The sequence below is a fragment of the Sturnira hondurensis genome, unplaced genomic scaffold, assembly GCF_014824575.4.
Source record: "Sturnira hondurensis isolate 20B ecotype Veracruz unplaced genomic scaffold, ASM1482457v3 Scaffold0022179, whole genome shotgun sequence".
NCBI classification, from domain to species: domain Eukaryota; kingdom Metazoa; phylum Chordata; class Mammalia; order Chiroptera; family Phyllostomidae; genus Sturnira; species Sturnira hondurensis.
Genome location: NW_028094810.1, coordinates 451,183 through 470,233, shown reverse-complemented (window position 1 = coordinate 470,233; position 19,051 = coordinate 451,183). Strand labels below are relative to the sequence as shown.

At 43.7% G+C, this 19,051-nt stretch overlaps 1 protein-coding gene and 1 pseudogene across 2 annotated transcripts in view; both read right to left on the bottom strand.

The window, feature by feature from the left end:
- The window catches only part of RAB11FIP3 (RAB11 family interacting protein 3), a 108,713-nt gene that overhangs the window by 74,211 nt on the left and 15,451 nt on the right, over positions 1-19,051 (bottom strand). The gene's annotated exons all lie outside the window — the stretch shown is intronic.
- On the bottom strand, positions 14,449-14,897 carry LOC118978872 (40S ribosomal protein S15a-like; annotated as a pseudogene).

Here is a 19,051-nt window from a genome sequence, read left to right as displayed (position 1 = left end):
ACTTGCTCCATCCAGCATGGTCTCTCCTTACTCTCCTAGATAATCATATGGGGCTGGAAAGACTATCCACCTGTCTCCTTTGTGTTCAAAGAGCCACCTGATAAAGCAGCTGCGTGGAACCTGAGCTCCTACCCACAAAGGGTGGCTGCCCTTGAAACCCGAGTGTAGATGGGAAACACCATCTCTGCTTTTGGGCAGCTCAGCAAATAGGACTTGACTATCACTTAGTGCTGCTCCAAAAGCAGAAATCCATAAAAGCATTCAGACTATCAAGAGTAAGACAGAGCTGAACAGGAGAGACAGCTGCTCCTGATGAACACAGCCCAGGACAGTCTTTGCCTTCTTCGCAAATATCCACAACCTTCGTGAGAATTATCACAGGCTATGGAATGAAAGGGAAAAAAGTAGTTTTGTTTCAAAGCATGTACTCATGCACCCACACCTATTCTGTCCTCCTAATTCCTCCTTGAGTACCCTTCACACTGACTGGGCCTAAGCATGGCAGAGTGCAGGACCCAGCAAGGGAGCCTCCACAGTGACAATCACAAAGGAAGCCTGTGCCCAAATACTGACTTATTATAAGCCTGACCACAAAACAAAGTTTAAGTTTACTGACTACTTACTGGCAACAAAGGCCCCACTGACTGACCCAGGCTACCAAGCTCCCACCGACCATCCAATACACAGCTCTGGGGCTTTTTCTCCGAGAAGGCAACGCCTCAAAGTGGAAAGCAATCGGACCTTGGGTTTGACAGTTTCAGGCCCAAATGCAGCCTCTCTCACCAACTGTCTTTCTGGCCTTCTTAGAGCTTCTTCTCAAACAAGTCTCCTGAGCTAAGGTGACAGTCCTCATGCACAACACAATCTGCACCACTCAAACCTGCTCCAAGTTCATGTGCTCTCACCTGCCTGAGGACAGAGGTTTTCCTTCGCAGCAAAGTTCTCAACTTCAAATAGCATAGAACAAGAGGTTTCCTGCTCTCTCCCTAGTCCCACCTCCACAGAGTCTGAAACTGTCTTCAGCACAGCTCTGCTGGAAATTCTGTGCGCAGCCAGGGTCAAGGAGAACTACCTGGGAACTGGTTAGGAATGCAGACTCTTAGGCTCCACCCAGAACTTGCTAAAAAAGAAAACTGTCGATGATACCTAGCATGAGCTTTTTAAAAATTAATTTGAGAGAGAGAGAGAGAGGAAGAGAAATATCAATTTGTTGTTCCCCTTATTTTTACATTCATTGGTTGTTTATTGTACGTGCCCTGACCGGGGATCGAACCCACAACCTTGGTGTACTGGGATGCCATATGAGTGAGCCTAGCACTGAACCTGGCACTGAGTTTTAACAAACACTCCAGGCGGTTTGATGCCTCTGGAGCTTGAGAACCACTGATGAGGAGCGGGGAGCAGAGGCTCTAGTTCAAAGATCTCAGTTAAGTATGTAACTCCAACTAACATCCCCAAACTCCCCACCAGCAGAAATACTAACCCCACTTCAAAAAGCAGTACTGTGTAGGAAACTTCGTATTTCACAGGTTGTGAATATGAACCTGGATTATTCCTTCTTTAAATACACAAGTCAAAAAATACATGCCTGACGATCAGTCACTCAAAATCTGTGCTATCACATCACAGGAAGAGAGAATGGGGCTTGGGCACGGGGACATAGTGCCCCGGCTGTGCATCTGCTGAATGGTGAGACGAAGCAGTGCAGGGCAAAGCATACCATCCTGGTGGGTAGCAGCACTGGCTGTGAGGTCCCACTTCCAATAAGGGTTCATGTACATGAAATCAGTTTGTAACAGAAACTACAGAGTATCAGGCATAAAGGATTATTTTATTACTACTACAGTGTATTTCATATACCTAGTTTATTTTCATCACTTATCTGCATGTAGGCCTTTAAATTAATCAGGAGCACTTTATGGGGAGTGAATGCGGAGAAAGGTAAAAATTTATCCCAAGTGAGAACATACTGCCTTGTTAATAGTGACTGGGGAAGATTTCATACCCTGTGGTATGTGTCTCTGCAACACTTGTTCGATTTTTTAACAGTGGGCAAATATGACTTTAGTTATCAGGAATATCAAAGGCTGAATAATAATGGACCCAAGTCCATCTTCCTCCGTTCTAAAGAAGGCTGGATGAGGAAGAATGTGGATGCACTGGAGTGGACAGAGGTGTCTGTTCTCGCCTCCTTGTCCTGCCTCCCCTCTCAGCTCTCAGCCGTGCCAACAGGAGACACGTGGGAGCCTCCCTCCCCATCCACAGATGGCTTCCCTGGTGTGGCTGGTCTCAAGCACTGACATGCCTGGATTCGGCACATAGCATTTTCTTTTTTGTTTTTAATTGCATTTTTCTTCTCAGCATACAGCATTTTCAGAAATAAGTCTCTCCTTCCTCAAAGGATAAAATAAGTTTTACTGTGTCTTTGAACGCGTTTGTGAAGAAGACACGTCTCCTGCCTTCTGAGAGACAGCAGGCAGAACGCTGGCGGCACAGCAAAGGGAACACTCCTTCAGAAAGCTGACAGGCCAGGCAGGCCTCAGAGCACCCGCCAGGGATGGCGTCCTCTGGGAGAAGGGGGTGAGAGGGAGGAGAAAGAAGCCGCCCTGGTCCAACTTCTCCCTGTACTTCTGCTCTTCACAGAAAGCAGTTTCATGCCCAATATGATATCACAAGTTCTTTAAGCCATTTAGGAAGTCTTCAACAAGAAGAAAAGGAGCACAGAAATTTATAGGTCAGAAACACTGACACACAGTTTCAGGTAAACCCATATCACCCTAAGGCCAAGTTCTTGAACCACAAGCCACAAATACACATGTAGTCGCTTTAAGTTCCCCCAAAATATCCGAGAGGGAAATTAAAATCCTGAGAACACTTTGCACACAGTGAGCCTTCAATCAGTCTGACTCTTACTCTTTACAAAGCACTCCCCCAGTGTCAGGATGTGTTTAATTGCACCTGCCTCATGCACTGCTCACAACCACCGTGAACTAGGCACCACTAAAATCCTCATTTAGAGAGAAACCTAGAGCAGGTGAGTCAGGGCCCTTAGCCCATCTTAACAAACACCACCCTCTGCCCCTCAGCCTCCCCCTCCTCAGCCTCCCCCTCCTCAGCCTCCCCCTCCTCAGCCTCTTCTGCAGTTTCTGTTCTGCAACCTCCACCCTGCTTCCTCTGCTCCTCCCGCTGGCCTTCGGTGGCGTTTTCTGAGCTCTCCACTGGTGACTAGCTGAACACCACTGTTCACTGCTGGCTGGTCACCAACACTACTCACCCCCTTTCCCTGCTGACCGACCCCAACCTTGTTCAGATCTTCCTCCCTGCCTTTAGTTCAGCAAATATCTGGAGTGCCACTGCGCTCCGGGCCTCCCTGGCACATTCATGGTGGGTGGGAGGGAATGCAGACAGAGATGACAAATAGGAGAATAAATTAAAACAAACCTTGCTACACAATGGTAAGTGCTAAGGAGAGCAGTGAAGCGGGGAAAGGGGAACACAGAGTATTGGGGGCAAGAGAGGCCCTAGCAGGGAAGGCTGCCTGCAGCGAGGCCCAGAAAGTGATCCTGACTGGTTTCACTCATGACTCGCACGCTCCAGCGTGGGTGCTGCATTCCTAACAAGCCCACAGATACTGCCAATGTTAACGGTGCTGCCAGTGGTGGTGCAAGGACCCCACTTTGGAAGGCTCTGCTCAAGCCAACTGTGATTCCTCTATCCCCTAGCAGAGACAGGCCTGGACAGCCTGTGAGCAAAGATGGCCAACAAAGGGGAACAGGGGCAGTGGACCTGGAGAGGACTGTAAGAATTTGTTACACAGAGACACAGGAAGAGGGTTGGTTCCCTTTCTGCTTTGGGATGCTGCTTGCTGCAGACACAACGAAATCAGGGAGGCAGCATGCTGAGCAGCACAGACAGGGCTGGACTTAAGGATGCTGTTAAGGTGTCACCTACCTAGTGCTCGTCCTGTGAAAATGTTCTTAATTTTTAGAGCCATTTACAGACCTGCTTTCTGTTACTTTCTGCTGGAGTCCTTCTAACAACTGAACTCTCAGACTGTATCTCCAGCCCAGATCTCTTCTCTGAGCTCCAGGCCCAAGGAGCACGGGACAGCCCATGGATATGTCCAGAGGTTCACAGCAGGGCTCCCACCTCCTAACCCCTCCCCAGAATCCCCACCTGCCCACTCACACCCATCCAGCCACGAGGGTCACATCAGTATTGACTCCCAGAGCTTGCAGCCTCCTCTCCGCGCCACCTCCTCCAGCCCCACCTAAGTCCAGGTCGTCGCCAGCCCCGCACTGGCCTCTTGCCTGGTCTCCCCCATCTACTCCTGTCCTCTCCACACAGAGGCATCCTGAAAAAATAAATCTTATCACCTATCTTCTCTACTTAAACTTTTAAAAAAAATGTTTATTTTTCAATTACAGTTGACATACAATATTATATTAGTTTCAGGTGTGCAACATAGTGATTAGATATTTAGAATTTACAAAGTGATCACCTCAATAAATCTGGCCCATCTGACAGAGTTATCCAATATTACTGTCTATCATTCCCTAGGCTACACTTTACATCCCCATGACTACTTCATAACTATCAGTCTGTACTTCTCAATTTCTTCTCCTTTTCAACTCCTGCTTCCAACCCCCTTCTCATCTGGCAACCATCAAAATGTACTCTGCATGTATAAGTCTGTTTCTGTTTTGTTTGTACGTTTATTCTTTTAAAGATTTTAATTTATTTATTTTGAGAGAGGGGAAGGGAGGAAGAGAACAAGAGAAACATCAATGTGTGAGAGAAACATCCATCGGTTGTCTCTCACACGCCTCCAACTGGGGATGGGGCCCACAACCCAGGTGTTTGTCCTCACAGGGAATCAAACCAGCAACCTTTTGGTTCACAGGCTGGCACTCAGTCCACTGAGCAACACCAGCCAGGTCTGTTCATCTTGTTTAATATATTCCACATAGAAGTGAAATCATATGGTATTTGTCTTTGTCTGACTCATTTCACTTAGCATAATGCCCTCTGGGACCATGTTGTTGCAAATAGCAAGATTTCATCCTTTTTTATGGCTGAGCAATATCCCATTGTATAAATGTACCACTTCTTTTTTATCCATTCATCTATTAATGGACATTTTGGGTGCTTCCACATCTTGGCTATTGTAAATACTCTGCAATGAACATATGGGTGCATGTATCTTTTTGAATTAGTGATTTGGGTTTCTTTAGAAAAATACTCAGTAGCTGTCTTTGGATAAATACCCAGACAGATTCTTTGTAATTGCTGTGTGTTATAGCCTTTGTTTTAAAGTCTATTTTATTTGATCTAAGTTTTGGTACCCCAGCTTTTTTTTTCATTTCTCCTTATCTTTTCCAACCCTTCACTGTGTATGTGTCTTTTGATCCAAAGTGAGTTATTTCAACTCTTTAATGCCTTCAAACCACTGCGGGATTAAACAATCCCAGTGCAGCCCAGTGAGGTCTGGCCCACCATCCCCTCCAGCCTCACTGTTCTTTGTCTTTCTCAAGTACCCTATTTCCTCCCCTTCAAGCCTCTCCATGGCTGCTCCTCCACCTGGAATGCTCCGTCCTCTCCTACCCTTTGCCTTACAAATTCCAATAAGCCTCAGAATGTCAAAAGTTCTCTCAAAATGAAGAAGAATAAAAAAATTAAAGAGGGACTTCCCTAAGGTAAACTTTTCTAAAGCGGTCAGATTCACTGTAACACACTCTCCAATAATCTCTGCTTTTCCTTCACTGCATCTCTATCAGTTTGTGATTACTAGAGATTACCAGTCTAATAACTTGAGAAAGGACAAGAAATGTTCTCACGTCTCATTGTGTCTCCAAAACCTATCACACTGCCTGGCACGAGGAATATGTTCAACAAACATCATCAAACAAACTTTAGGCCAAGAGATGGAGACACAGGTAGATACACTTTGCCTCCTCACACAACCAAAAGAAGGACAACAACAAATTTAAAGACAAAAATGACCAGAACCGCCAGAAAATTGAACTGTATGGAAGTCTGACCAAAAGGAGTTAAAGAAAAAAAGTGATTCATTCAGACTGACAGGAAGTGGGGAGAGGGGCGGCTGGAGGATGGGGCGGGTGAGGCAGCAGCCAGCAGACCAGGTGGTCCCACATTTGTGTACTGATAAACCGGGAGGAATAACTGGGGAGCAAGACAGACCGCTCAACCCAGAGTTCCAGTGTGGGAAATAAAGCCTCAAAACCTCTGGCTGTGAAAACCCGTGAGTACTGCAGCAGCAAGAGAAACTCCCAGCTTCACAGGAGAGTTCATTGAAGAGACCCACAGGGTCCTAGAAGATACACACACCCAGCAACCCGGGAATTAGCACCAGAAAGGCCCAATTCGCTGGTCCGCCGTGGGGGAAATGACTGAAAGCCAACAAGAGCAGAGCACGCAGCATTGTTCTCTCTCGGACCGCTCCTCCATATAGAGCGCCACAATGCAGCAGTGTGGGATGCCCCTCCCTGGCCAATACCTAAGGCTTTGCCCCTTACTATGTAACAGGCACACCAAGACAAAAAATGTGGCCCAAATGAAGAAGAGATCACAGCTCCAAAAATAGAACCAAGCGATGAAGAGATAGCCAACCTATCAGATACAGAGTTCAAAACACTGGTAATCTGGATGCTCATAGAAATGTCTGAGTATGGTCACAAAACAGAGAAAAAAATGAAGGCTATGAAAAAGAAAAATAAAGGGAAATGTACGGGGAACCAACAGCAAAGGGAGGAAACTGGGACTCAAATCAATGGTTTGGAGCAGAAGGAAGAAATAAACATTCAAACAGAACAGAATGAAGAAACAAGAATTCAAAAAAAATGAGGAGAGGCTTAGAAACCTCCAGGACAACTTTCCAAAAGTAGAAGAGGAAGAACAAGAAATTGAAAACTTATCTGAAAACATAATGAACAACTTCCCTAATCTGGCAAAGGAAATAGACTTCCAGGAAGTCCAGGAAGCTCAGAGTCCCAAAGAAGTTGGAACCAAGGAAGCACATACCAAGGCACCATCATTACACTACCCAAGGTTAAAGATAAGGAGAGAATCTTAAAAGCAGCAAGAGAAAAGAAGACAGTTACACACAAAGGAGTTCCCATAAGACTATCAGCTGATTTCTCAAAAGAAACCTTTCAGGCAAGAAGGGGCTGGAAAGAAGTATTCAAAGTCATGAAAGGCAAAGACCTACATCCAAGATTGCTCTATCTAGCAAAGCTATCATTTAGAATGGGAGGGCAGGTAAAGGGCTTCCCAGGTAAGGTCAAGTTAAAGGACTTCATCATCACCAAGCTCTTATTACATGAAACATTAAAAGGATTTATCTAAGAAAAAAGATCAAAACTATGAACCATAAAATGACAACAAACTCACAACTATCAGCAGCTGAACCTAAAACAAAAACAAAAACAAATTAAGCAAATAACTAGAACAGGAACAGAATCACAGAAATGGAAATCACATGGAGGGTTATCAGTGGGGAAGAGGAGGAAGGAGGACGGGGAAAAGGTACAGGGAATAGCAAGCAAAAATGGTAGGTACAAAATAGACAGGGGGAGGGTAAGAATAGTATAGCTTATGGAGAAGCCAAAGAACTTATATGAATGACTCATGGACGTTCATAAGGGAGGCGGGGGGAGCAGAATGCTGGTGGGGAGGCAGTGCAGGTCAGAGGGGAATAAAGGAAAAAAATGGGACAACCATAACAGCATAAGCAATAAAATATATATTTTAAAAAATATCATCACACTGCTGAATGAAAGAATGAGAAGTGGCTGAGCTAGAAACAACACCCAGGTCTGTCTGACTCCAAAGCCCCAAGGACACCCTTTCATTTCTTTTCATGTTACATATAACATCCATTTTATAGATGGAAGCACAGCCCTTACATAACTAATCACAAAAGGACACGATTCCCAGCAACACTCAGCCAGAATGCCATCACCTACAGCACCTATTCTTCAAAGCGTTCGTTCATCACCCATAACAGCTCATCAGACACTCAGGTCCCCAGCACCCAAGCACTGGCTCCTGCAAACTGGGCAGGGGAGGAAGATGCCTGCAGTTGCTCAGCTTACAGATTCAGGGATTGTATTTAGAGCCAGTAACAGGAAGCTCTTGCTGAAACAGATGAGGTATTTCCAGAAACTCAGCCAAGGACTTCTGCCTCCTCTCTGTATTACCTCCTCTGATGCCACAGAAAAAGCTCTGAAATGCTTAAGAAAGCCTGACTAAACTTCTTCTAAATACCTACAACTTCAAAGCCCAAGACAATATCCCCGACAGCCCCAGCACAAAAAGTAGGTCCTGCTGTAAGTTAGGGACGTGAAAACTGACCTGTAGGGCTGGAGGTGTAGTGGCATTATTCATAGTAGAGAAGAACTGGACAAAATAAATGCCTAGCAACCATGATACATCCACATAATGAAATATTCCAGTGCTACAAAAACCTAATTTCAAGCATGTGGACTTTGTCAAAAGTTGAAAACACTCACACACAATGAGAGATGAGAAAGGCTAACCCCAAGTAATTTGTTGACACAGATTTCCTTACAGTCCAAGGAGAAAAGAAAGGGGCAGCAGCATCTGAGTCCCAGCCCTGCCGCCCCCAGCTTTGTGACTCCAACAAATCCTGCTCGACTGCATCACAGACTATAGTGGGGGCGGTGCGGAAAGTGCGCAGACAGGTTCCTAAGCCTGGTCTGATAGCTGCACGTGTGGAGTGTTGAGGAGGGAGAGAAGCTTAACAAAGTTAAAGGGTAAACACATGAGTTTCTTTCTACTCCCTCCTGAAAGCCCACTAGAAAAATGCAGCTCCAGAGGAAAGGCCCCAAATGTTCCAGAAGGTGCACAGGAATGGACAAGTGGGAACTCAGAGCAAAGAACACATAAATGCCTGATGATCCAGGAAAGCACAGGAAGCAGAATGGGCATCAGTGTCAAACCTGATAAAACAAAGTCCAGTTAAACATCTGACATGGAACCTCAGGCAAGAAAGCTAAATCAGAAGAGAGGCCGTGGCACAGTAATTCAGTGCGTTGGAGCATGGTCCCAATATGCCAAGGTTGCAGGTTCAATCCCCAGTCAGGGCACATACAGGAATCAACCAATGAATGCATGAATAAATGGAACAACAAATGGATGTTTCTTTCTCTTTCTCTCTCTCTCCCTTGCTCTCCTGCACCTCCCTCCTTTCCTCTCTCTAAAATCAATAAACTTTAAGAAAAAAAGAAGCATGGCTGGTGTAGCTCAGTGGATTAAGTGCGGGCTTGTGAACCCACAGGGTTCGATCACAGTTCGATTTCCAATCAGGGCACATGCCTGGGTTGCAGGCCAATTCCCAGCAGGGGATGCATGAGAGGCAACCACACATTGATATTTCTCTCCCTCTCTCCTTCCCTTCCTCTCTAGAGATAAATAAATAAAATCTTTAAAAAGAAAGAAAAAGACAGCTGGGGATGCTCCCAAAGCAGGACACTGTGCCCAGAGGACAGGGGTGGGGGTTGGGGCGGTGAGCCCCTGTGTGGAACAGGAGCCAGTACACAACAATGGAAGTCCAAGAGTATGTGCTGAATGATGAGACTCCTGAAGACAGGCTAGAAAGAACTAGTGATAGTCTGTGGAAAACTAAGCACGTACAAAATATAATGTGATTACTAACTCCAGGAAAAGCAAAAGTTGTATTAGGAAGTGTAATCACAGCATATCTAACATCTATGAAAAATATCCACAATCAAAATACAATAAGATAAATACAGAATGTCTATTTAGCCAAGATTATGATGAACTATACTGAAATAATGGAAGAGGCAGAGAAACATGTACCTTCTACAAGAGAAAGTCGATAGGAACCACCTAAAACGGGGGCAGGGGCACTAGAAGGAAACAGACAGGAATCTGAACGTGCCAAGTACGGAGCATGTAGCTACTTTTTCTTATACAACGTGTAGTATACTATTTGACTTTGTAAAGTATACATATTATAAAAATTAAATTTAAACCAAATATAAAATTAAAATTAGTGCCAAAAAAAGTGCATCAAGCTGAGGCTTGAGCACAGGTGACAAACACAAGGCCCACAAGCCGAATCCGCCCTCCACCTTGTTTTGTCCGGCCTGGCACCTTGTTCTACCTGTCTGCAGCACTGAGCTCCTTGCCCGTAGCTAAGAAGTAGTTACATTTATAGAGTCCTAAAATTACATTCGGCCCTTTGAAGGCAACTGCAGGGCTGATATGGCCCCTGGTGAAAATGAGTCTGACACCCCTGGGCTGGAGGACAGCAGAGACATGTCAAAAAGATTTGGCCAAAGTATATCGACTTCCCAGTCTGAGTTCTGGTTTTTCACCTGTGCTTTTCTGCTAGACAGAAAACAGCCCTGGCTCGTGTGGCTCAGTGGACTGAGTGCCAGATGGCAAACCAAGGGGTCACGGGTGCAACTCCCAGTCACAGCATAGGCCTGGGTTGTAGGCCAGGTCCCCAGTGCGGGGCACTCAAGAGGCAACCACACACTGATGTTTCTCTCCCTCTCTTCTCTTTCTCCCTCCCTTCCCTTCTGTCTAAAAGTAAGTAAATAAAATCTACTAGACAGAAAACACTGAGGGCAGAGGGCATCCCTGAGGCCTTCTGAGGAGCCAGTAGAGTGGGCCCCAAGTAAACATTTATGAAATCAATGTTTAAGAATAAATACATCAGCCCTGGCTGGTGTAGCTCAGTGGATTGAGTGCGGGGCTGCGAACCACACGATCGCGGTTTGATTTCCAGTCAGGGCACATGCCTGGGTTGCAGGCCAGTTCCCAGCAGGGGACGCATGAGAGGCAACCACACATTGATATTTCTCTCCCTCTCTCCTTCCCTTCCTCTCTAGAGATAAATAAATAAAATCTTTAAAAAGAAAGAAAAAGACAGCTGGGGATGCTCCCAAAGCAGGACACTGTGCCCAGAGGACAGGGGTGGGGGTTGGGGCGGTGAGCCCCTGTGTGGAACAGGAGCCAGTACACAACAATGGAAGTCCAAGAGTATGTGCTGAATGATGAGACTCCTGAAGACAGGCTAGAAAGAACTAGTGATAGTCTGTGGAAAACTAAGCACGTACAAAATATAATGTGATTACTAACTCCAGGAAAAGCAAAAGTTGTATTAGGAAGTGTAATCACAGCATATCTAACATCTATGAAAAATATCCACAATCAAAATACAATAAGATAAATACAGAATGTCTATTTAGCCAAGATTATGATGAACTATACTGAAATAATGGAAGAGGCAGAGAAACATGTACCTTCTACAAGAGAAAGTCGATAGGAACCACCTAAAACGGGGGCAGGGGCACTAGAAGGAAACAGACAGGAATCTGAACGTGCCAAGTACGGAGCATGTAGCTACTTTTTCTTATACAACGTGTAGTATACTATTTGACTTTGTAAAGTATACATATTATAAAAATTAAATTTAAACCAAATATAAAATTAAAATTAGTGCCAAAAAAAGTGCATCAAGCTGAGGCTTGAGCACAGGTGACAAACACAAGGCCCACAAGCCGAATCCGCCCTCCACCTTGTTTTGTCCGGCCTGGCACCTTGTTCTACCTGTCTGCAGCACTGAGCTCCTTGCCCGTAGCTAAGAAGTAGTTACATTTATAGAGTCCTAAAATTACATTCGGCCCTTTGAAGGCAACTGCAGGGCTGATATGGCCCCTGGTGAAAATGAGTCTGACACCCCTGGGCTGGAGGACAGCAGAGACATGTCAAAAAGATTTGGCCAAAGTATATCGACTTCCCAGTCTGAGTTCTGGTTTTTCACCTGTGCTTTTCTGCTAGACAGAAAACAGCCCTGGCTCGTGTGGCTCAGTGGACTGAGTGCCAGATGGCAAACCAAGGGGTCACGGGTGCAACTCCCAGTCACAGCATAGGCCTGGGTTGTAGGCCAGGTCCCCAGTGCAGGGCACTCAAGAGGCAACCACACACTGATGTTTCTCTCCCTCTCTTCTCTTTCTCCCTCCCTTCCCTTCTGTCTAAAAGTAAGTAAATAAAATCTACTAGACGGAAAACACTGAGGGCAGAGGGCATCCCTGAGGCCTTCTGAGGAGCCAGTAGAGTGGGTCCCAAGTAAACATTTATGAAATCAATGTTTAAGAATAAATACATCAGCCCTGGCTGGTGTAGCTCAGTGGATTGAGTGCGGGGCTGCGAACCACACGATCACGGTTTGATTTCCAGTCAAGGCACATGCCTGGGTTGCAGGCCAGTTCCCAGCAGGGGACGCATGAGAGGCAACCATACATTGATATTTCTCTCCTTCTCTCTTAAAGAGATGCAAACATTTTCAAAACTGTAGAAAAGCAGCTCTCTGAGTGAGACACCAGGACCAACAGCAGTAGTACCACCAGGAAGTAGTCAGAAACACACTGCATTTTTTTAAAGATTTTATTTATTTTTAGAGAGAGGGAAGGGAAGGAGAACAAGAGGGAGAGAAACACCATGTGCAAGAGACACGTCAATGGGTTGCCTCTTGCATGCCCCAAACTGGGGGGACCTAGCCTGCAATCCAGGCATGTGCCCTGACCAGGAACCAGAGACCTCTCAGTTGCAGGGCAGCGCTCAATCCACTAAGCCACACCACCCAGGGCTGAAACACACTTCCTATCAGGCCCCACTCAAACCAGAGAAATCAGGCACTCTGGGGTGGGCCCAGTAGTCAGCCAGTTTTAACGGGACTCCAGGTGATTCTGATGAGAGCAAGTGTGTGTGGTCAGGCAACAGCTGGGTCAAGTCATAGCATAGTAACACTGTCATTCTCAACACGTGGTCTAAGAGTCCCGGGGGAGACTGGTGCCCCAGGGGATAGGGTATCCAAGATCAAAATGAATTTTATAACATGCTAAGACATTCTTTCTTTCATCTCACTCTTCCACGAACGCACAGTGGCATTCTCCAAAGATTACATGACGCAACAGATTGCCTGCAGAAGCAGATGTAAGAATCCAGGAGATTTACAAAAATGCAAAACAATGCCACTCTTCACATTATTTTAGAAAGTAGTTATTTTTCATAAAAATTCCATTAAGGTTAACATGCAATGCATTATTTTTAATGGGTTAGTAAAAGATGTCTTAGGTTCTCTTGTTTTTGTTTTTTAGTTTTACTTTCTAATATAGCAAAGATCAAGAGATGTAACTCACATAAGGAAAAGTTCTTTGGTACTGAGTAACATTTAACCGTGGAAAGGGGTCTGAAACAAAAAGTTTCTGAAGCAGGAGTCTCAGGCTTCAACAACCTAAACAAGGACTTCCCTGACCATCACAGCATGTATCTAACCCAATCCAAATGCTTTCTATGTCACTAACAGTGAGAGCAGGTAAATTGGTGGCTTAAACCAAACCCAAACCACAAATCCAATTTTGCTGCACTTTGTTGATACCTAAATCTACACTGGAACCCCCATAACTTCTACACATAACACTGCGTCACATACACTTAACACTCCACAACAGCATCTACCTGACCCTATCACACCAAGACAAAACACAAAGCAGAAAGTGCAGTTCCACTTAAACAAATTAACTTTTAGGTACCCTAGGCATTTCTTAGCTCCTTTCACACATTTACTCAAATCTGGATTTATCATTTGAATATTATCCATAGGATGAGAAAGAGTTCTCTCTTAACTTCCTTTTGAGGGCGTCTGTATGTTGGACAAGATATTTACAGCTCTTCCGGAGCACCATTCCCTGCTAGAGAAGAACATGGTTCAATAACACTCCTAGTGTTAAGAGGAGTTGTTTGCATTTCCCATTTAGAGACAGTGGTCATTTTACACCCTGTATACTCCATGAACCAGCAAATGCTGGATGGAGTGTCGGATCAAAAAGAAAAGCCTGTGTCCCTATGTGTAACACTCCTTTATTTATTTGGGAACAAAGGGTCTTTTTGTTTTTGTTGATAAAGATTAATAAGGTTAATCTTTTAAGATTAATAAAAGCCATACATTTTAACATATAGTATCGAATGAAGTGTAAGTTATCATCAATCAAAGTCCCATATTGTGTTTTCCTTATTTTGAAATATGCTAAACCCACTGCAAAGTTCAAAGAGTGTAAGACACACACACACATATATCTATATATACCTCCCCTATATTCACCAATTAGTAATGTCCTTCCACCTTTTGTTTATGTCTCTTTCAACACACATGCACTTTTATTGTGGAACTATTAAAAGTAACCTACAGACATCAAGATACTTCCCTAAATTCTTCTAGCATATTTCTCCTAGGAGCAAGGACTACCCTCCTGCATAATTACAATACCATTATGACACCCAAGAAATTTAACCCTGATATTATCAAATATTTTGTCTATGTTCAAATTTTCCCAATCATCCCAAAAGTAGCCTTTACAGTTTTTGTTTTGTTTCTTTGTCCATTGAGGCATTTTATCTGCATGTATGTATTACATCCCTGGAAAAAGAATCCCAGCATTTCCCTCCTGTGTGTTTTCGTCTTGCTTCCTCACGGTCTGTGATGCCCACTGAGGTTGTCAGCACAAAGAAACCAAACTGACGGGATGGAAGCAGCTTGCTCTGTGCTTTTCCTCGGTCTTTGAGTTGCACATCACATGGAGGTTGCACATCACACCGACTACTCCACACCTGTCTAACCTGCCCATGAGGTTCGCTACAGCTTTTCCAGCTCTGTGGTCATCAATAATAGAGAATTCTATTCTCAAAGCCAATGTAACCACGCTTTGTCATAACAGAAACTGGACAATGACTTTGGAGCACGGCCTACTAAGAACCTGGCACTGCCTCTTTCCAGCATTGTTGACACTCTTGAGGCCATCAGCCAGGATATTAATGTGCACCATTGTGGCTCCGCGGAAAGATGGTGGAGAAAGCTGTTTTGTTTTCTTTTAATCCAGGATCCAATCAAGAACCAGGCATTAGTTGTCAAGATTCTTTGCTCTCCTTCAATCTAGCAGGGTCCCGACCCTTTTTATGACACTGGTATTTTGAAAGGCCAGGCAGCTATGTATAGAATGCCCTAGAGTCTGGGTTATCTTTTTATGACTCATTATGAGACTCAAGGTAAACATTTTTGGCATCCTATCCAGAAGCACATAATCTACCCATTATTGGGGAGTCTGAGTTTGATCACCTGGTTAAGGTAGAGTCTGCCAGATTTCTCCAATACAGATTAACTTTTTCCTTTTGTAATCTATCATCTGTGGAATGATACTTTGGACTGTGTGAGTATCCTGTTCCCCACCCTCATCCCTCACAAATGTTTACACAGTGTTTTTTGACAACCATTGATGATTCTTGCCTGAATCAATTACTACCTTGGTTGCAAATACTATTTTCTATATCTTTCACTCTTTCTGCTTTCACCAACCCCCTTTGAAGTATCACTATGACTAATTTTTACTCACTATGTAGTGTGAACTTTTAAACTTAATATATCCTTCATCATCACTATTCTTAAATTTTTTAATTTATTTTTTAGAGAGAGTAGAAGGGAAGGAGAAAGAGAGAGAGAAACATCTATCAGTTGCCTCTTAAATGCCCCTAATTGAGAACCTGGCCAGCAACCCAGGCATGTTCCCTGACTGGGAATCGAACTGGAGACCTTTCACTTCACAGGCTGGGCTCAGTCTACTGAGCCACACCAGCCTGGGCTATCATCATTCTTCTTCTTCTTTTTTTTTTAATTAAAGGCAATTTTATTTTTTTTAATATTTTATTTATTTATCTTTAGCGGGGAAGGGAAGGAGAGAGGGAGAGAAATATCAATGTATGGTTGCCTCTGGTGTGTCCTCTGCTGGGAACTGGCCTGCAACTCAGGCATGTGCCCTGACTAGGAATCGAACCGTGATCATGTGGTTCCCAGGCCCGCGTTCAATCCACTGAGCTACACCAGCCAGGGCCTATCATCATTATTCTTTTTCGACGGCCAAAATGTCCTAGATTTGCCTAGCAGAAACCCATTCGAGCTGCTTTTTCAACATGCCCCCATCAATTTTTGAACACTTCCTTGCTTTCTGGTACAATATAACCCAGGTTCACAGTGAATTTTGCCTGCCCAAAATCTGTAATATTTCTCCAAGGATCCTTGGTTCCTTTAGGGGGAAATGTTTGGCAGCGAAGATCTGGGAGCTAGGTGTATTCATTGCTATTGGGGTGTAATTGTCCCTAGGCTCTCTCAGAAGACAGATCTAGAAATTTTTTTAAATCATGTACTCACACTGATATGTCTAATTTAAATCCCAAGATGATGGGATTCTTCCCTACCTTTTCCATACTACATTTTTATCTCCTTTTTCCCAGAGAACCATGGTTCCCAACACCAACCAATATATTTATTAATTTGCACTATCCCAAAATACACTGAAAGTAATTGCAGAATTACTACTGCTGATCTATCAACAACAGCCCTAACTTTGAGGTAAGTTTCTTTGTAGTTTTTTTCTTTGAATATATTCCACTAAAAGTATATGGAGTACTGTATTAACGTGATTTGGATTATTTTCCATTGTGGTTACGTTATTAATCCAATATACTCCTAGGTTCGTTTGTTTCTATTTGAACTCAGTTTTAGGTTTGTTTTATTACTGTTGCTTTAATTTTATTTTTTGAGTATGTAGAATATTTGCATGGTTCAAAATTCAAAATTATATAAAAAGGTATACTCAGATATCATTCATATCCCTTATACCTTGTCCCCACCCACTTGAGGAAGTTATTTAAGATTAGTTTCTAGTGTGGCCTTGGCCAAGTGGCTCAGCTGGTGAGAGCACTGTCCCACACACCAAAAGGTCATGTGTTTGATCCTCGGTCAGGGTGTGTACGGGAGGCAGCCAATTGACATTTCTCTCTCACACCAATGTTTCTCTCTCTCTTCCCCTTCTTCTCCCTAAAATCAATTTTAAAAAATTTCTTCAGCCCTGGCTGGTGTGGCTCAGTGGACTGAGCACTGGCCTGTGAACTGAAAGGTCACTGATTCAATTCACCATCACAGCACAGGCTGGGTTGAGGTTCAGGTGTTGCAAAAGGTAACCAACCAATGTTTCTCTCCCTCTCTTCCCCTCTCTCTAAAAGATAAAATAAAATCTTAAAAAATATCCTCAGGTGAGGATTTAAAAAAATTTAGTTTCTAGTCTAATCTTTCCCATGTCTTTTTGCAAAAAGCAAATATATTCATATTTTTATTCCCCCTTCTTTCTCATTTTGCATTTTCTTTTTCTTTATTCTTACAGTCAGACCCTGCTGGCCTAGGCCTGTCCTAGAGCCTGTGAGCACAGACACCTTAGATGGGCTGAGGGTTCTGACCACATGGCCAGAAGGAGAAGGGTAAGAAGAGATTTACTTGGTTTGGGGATTGTAAGGTATGGTTTCTTTTCTTTTCTTTCTTTCTTTTTTTTTTTTTTTTTTTGAATGGTGTTGGAGACAAATTCTCTTTGAAAGTGGCCACACATTTTTAAAAAAATTGTATTTATTTATCTTTAGAGGGGAAGAGAAGGAGAGAAAGAGAGAAATATCAATGTATGGTTGCCTCTCGTGAATCCCCTGCTGGGAACTGGCCTGCAACCCAGGCATGTGCCCTGACTGGGAATCGAACCTCTATCCTGTGGTCGCTCAATCCACTGAGCTACATCAGCCAGGGCAAGGTATGGTTTCTTACTCATGAATTCCTCTTCCTCTGAGCTGAAGTCCATCACTTGGGGTTCTAGGCCCCAGAACCTCATCATTTTTTAACTGTAGTAAATTAACCATTTTAAAATATACAGTTCCATGGCATTAAGTACATTCACGTTGTTGTACAACCACCACCCTTATCCACCTCCAGGACTTTTTCACCTTCCCAAACTGCAGCTCTACCCATTCAACACTATCTCCCTATTCCCCCTCCTCTGGCAACCACCATTCTGCTTCCTGTCTCTATGAGCTGACTATTCTAGAAGCCTCTTACAAGAGGAATCATACAATACCCATTTATTCTTACCACATGTTGTGTATATTAATTTGTCCTTTTTTCCACTCAATGTATCTTGGAAATCACTCCCTACCAGTTCATAGGACTCTCCCTCTTTTCTTTCGGCAGCTACACAGTTCTGTTATGTGGATGTACTTCAGTTCACTCATCCTGGATGGTTATTGGGTTGTTTCCATATTTTATATCACAGACGATGCTGCCATGAATACCCTTGGGCACCTGTGGTTTGTATTTATGAAGGTACATTCTAGAAGTGGGACTATTAGGTCAAAGGATAAATGCATACACAGATGCTGCTAAGTTCCCCTTGATGAAGATTGTACCATTTCACACTCTCACCAACAATGTGAGAGTGTGCCTATTTCTCAAAGCATGAACACAGAATGAATGTGTTCATGCTTTCACATTTTTTACCAACATGATGAATGAGAAATGCCATCCCAGTGATTTTAATTTACACTTCTCTTACCATGAGTGTAGCTGAGCACCCTTGTTACCGAGCAAGGGTTCACTGCCTGGCAAACATAGAAGCCAATAAATACTATGGCACCAGCTTTTTAGAAAAGGCTTTATTTGCTAGTTGACTGGCAGGGAAACAGGAGGCAAGGCTCAAATCTGCCTTCCTAGACCCAGGGTTAGGGGCGGGTTTTAAGTCGTTTCACCACAGGATCTTCCTGGATAACAGACCACACACTTTTGAAAGGATCTGGGTTCCCATCGGGTTCCAGCCCTTTGGTTCTACGAGAAGGAGCAGTTAAGGGTTCACAAGTGTTACTCATAAATGGTGTATCCAAGGTTTAACTCTGGTTCTGGGTTTTGTTAGAAACAGGATAGGACCCCTATGAGCTGGTTCTGCAGTTACATTTTTCATATGTTTAAAGGCTATTTGTATATATTTTTCTGTGGAATATCTTCATATCTTTTGTCCATTCTTTTATGAGATTTTGGTCTTTTTTCCCTGGGACTTTTCTTTTAAGAGTTTTTGTACCAACCTCTTATCTGTGACTCATGTGTTTTTTTAAAATCCTA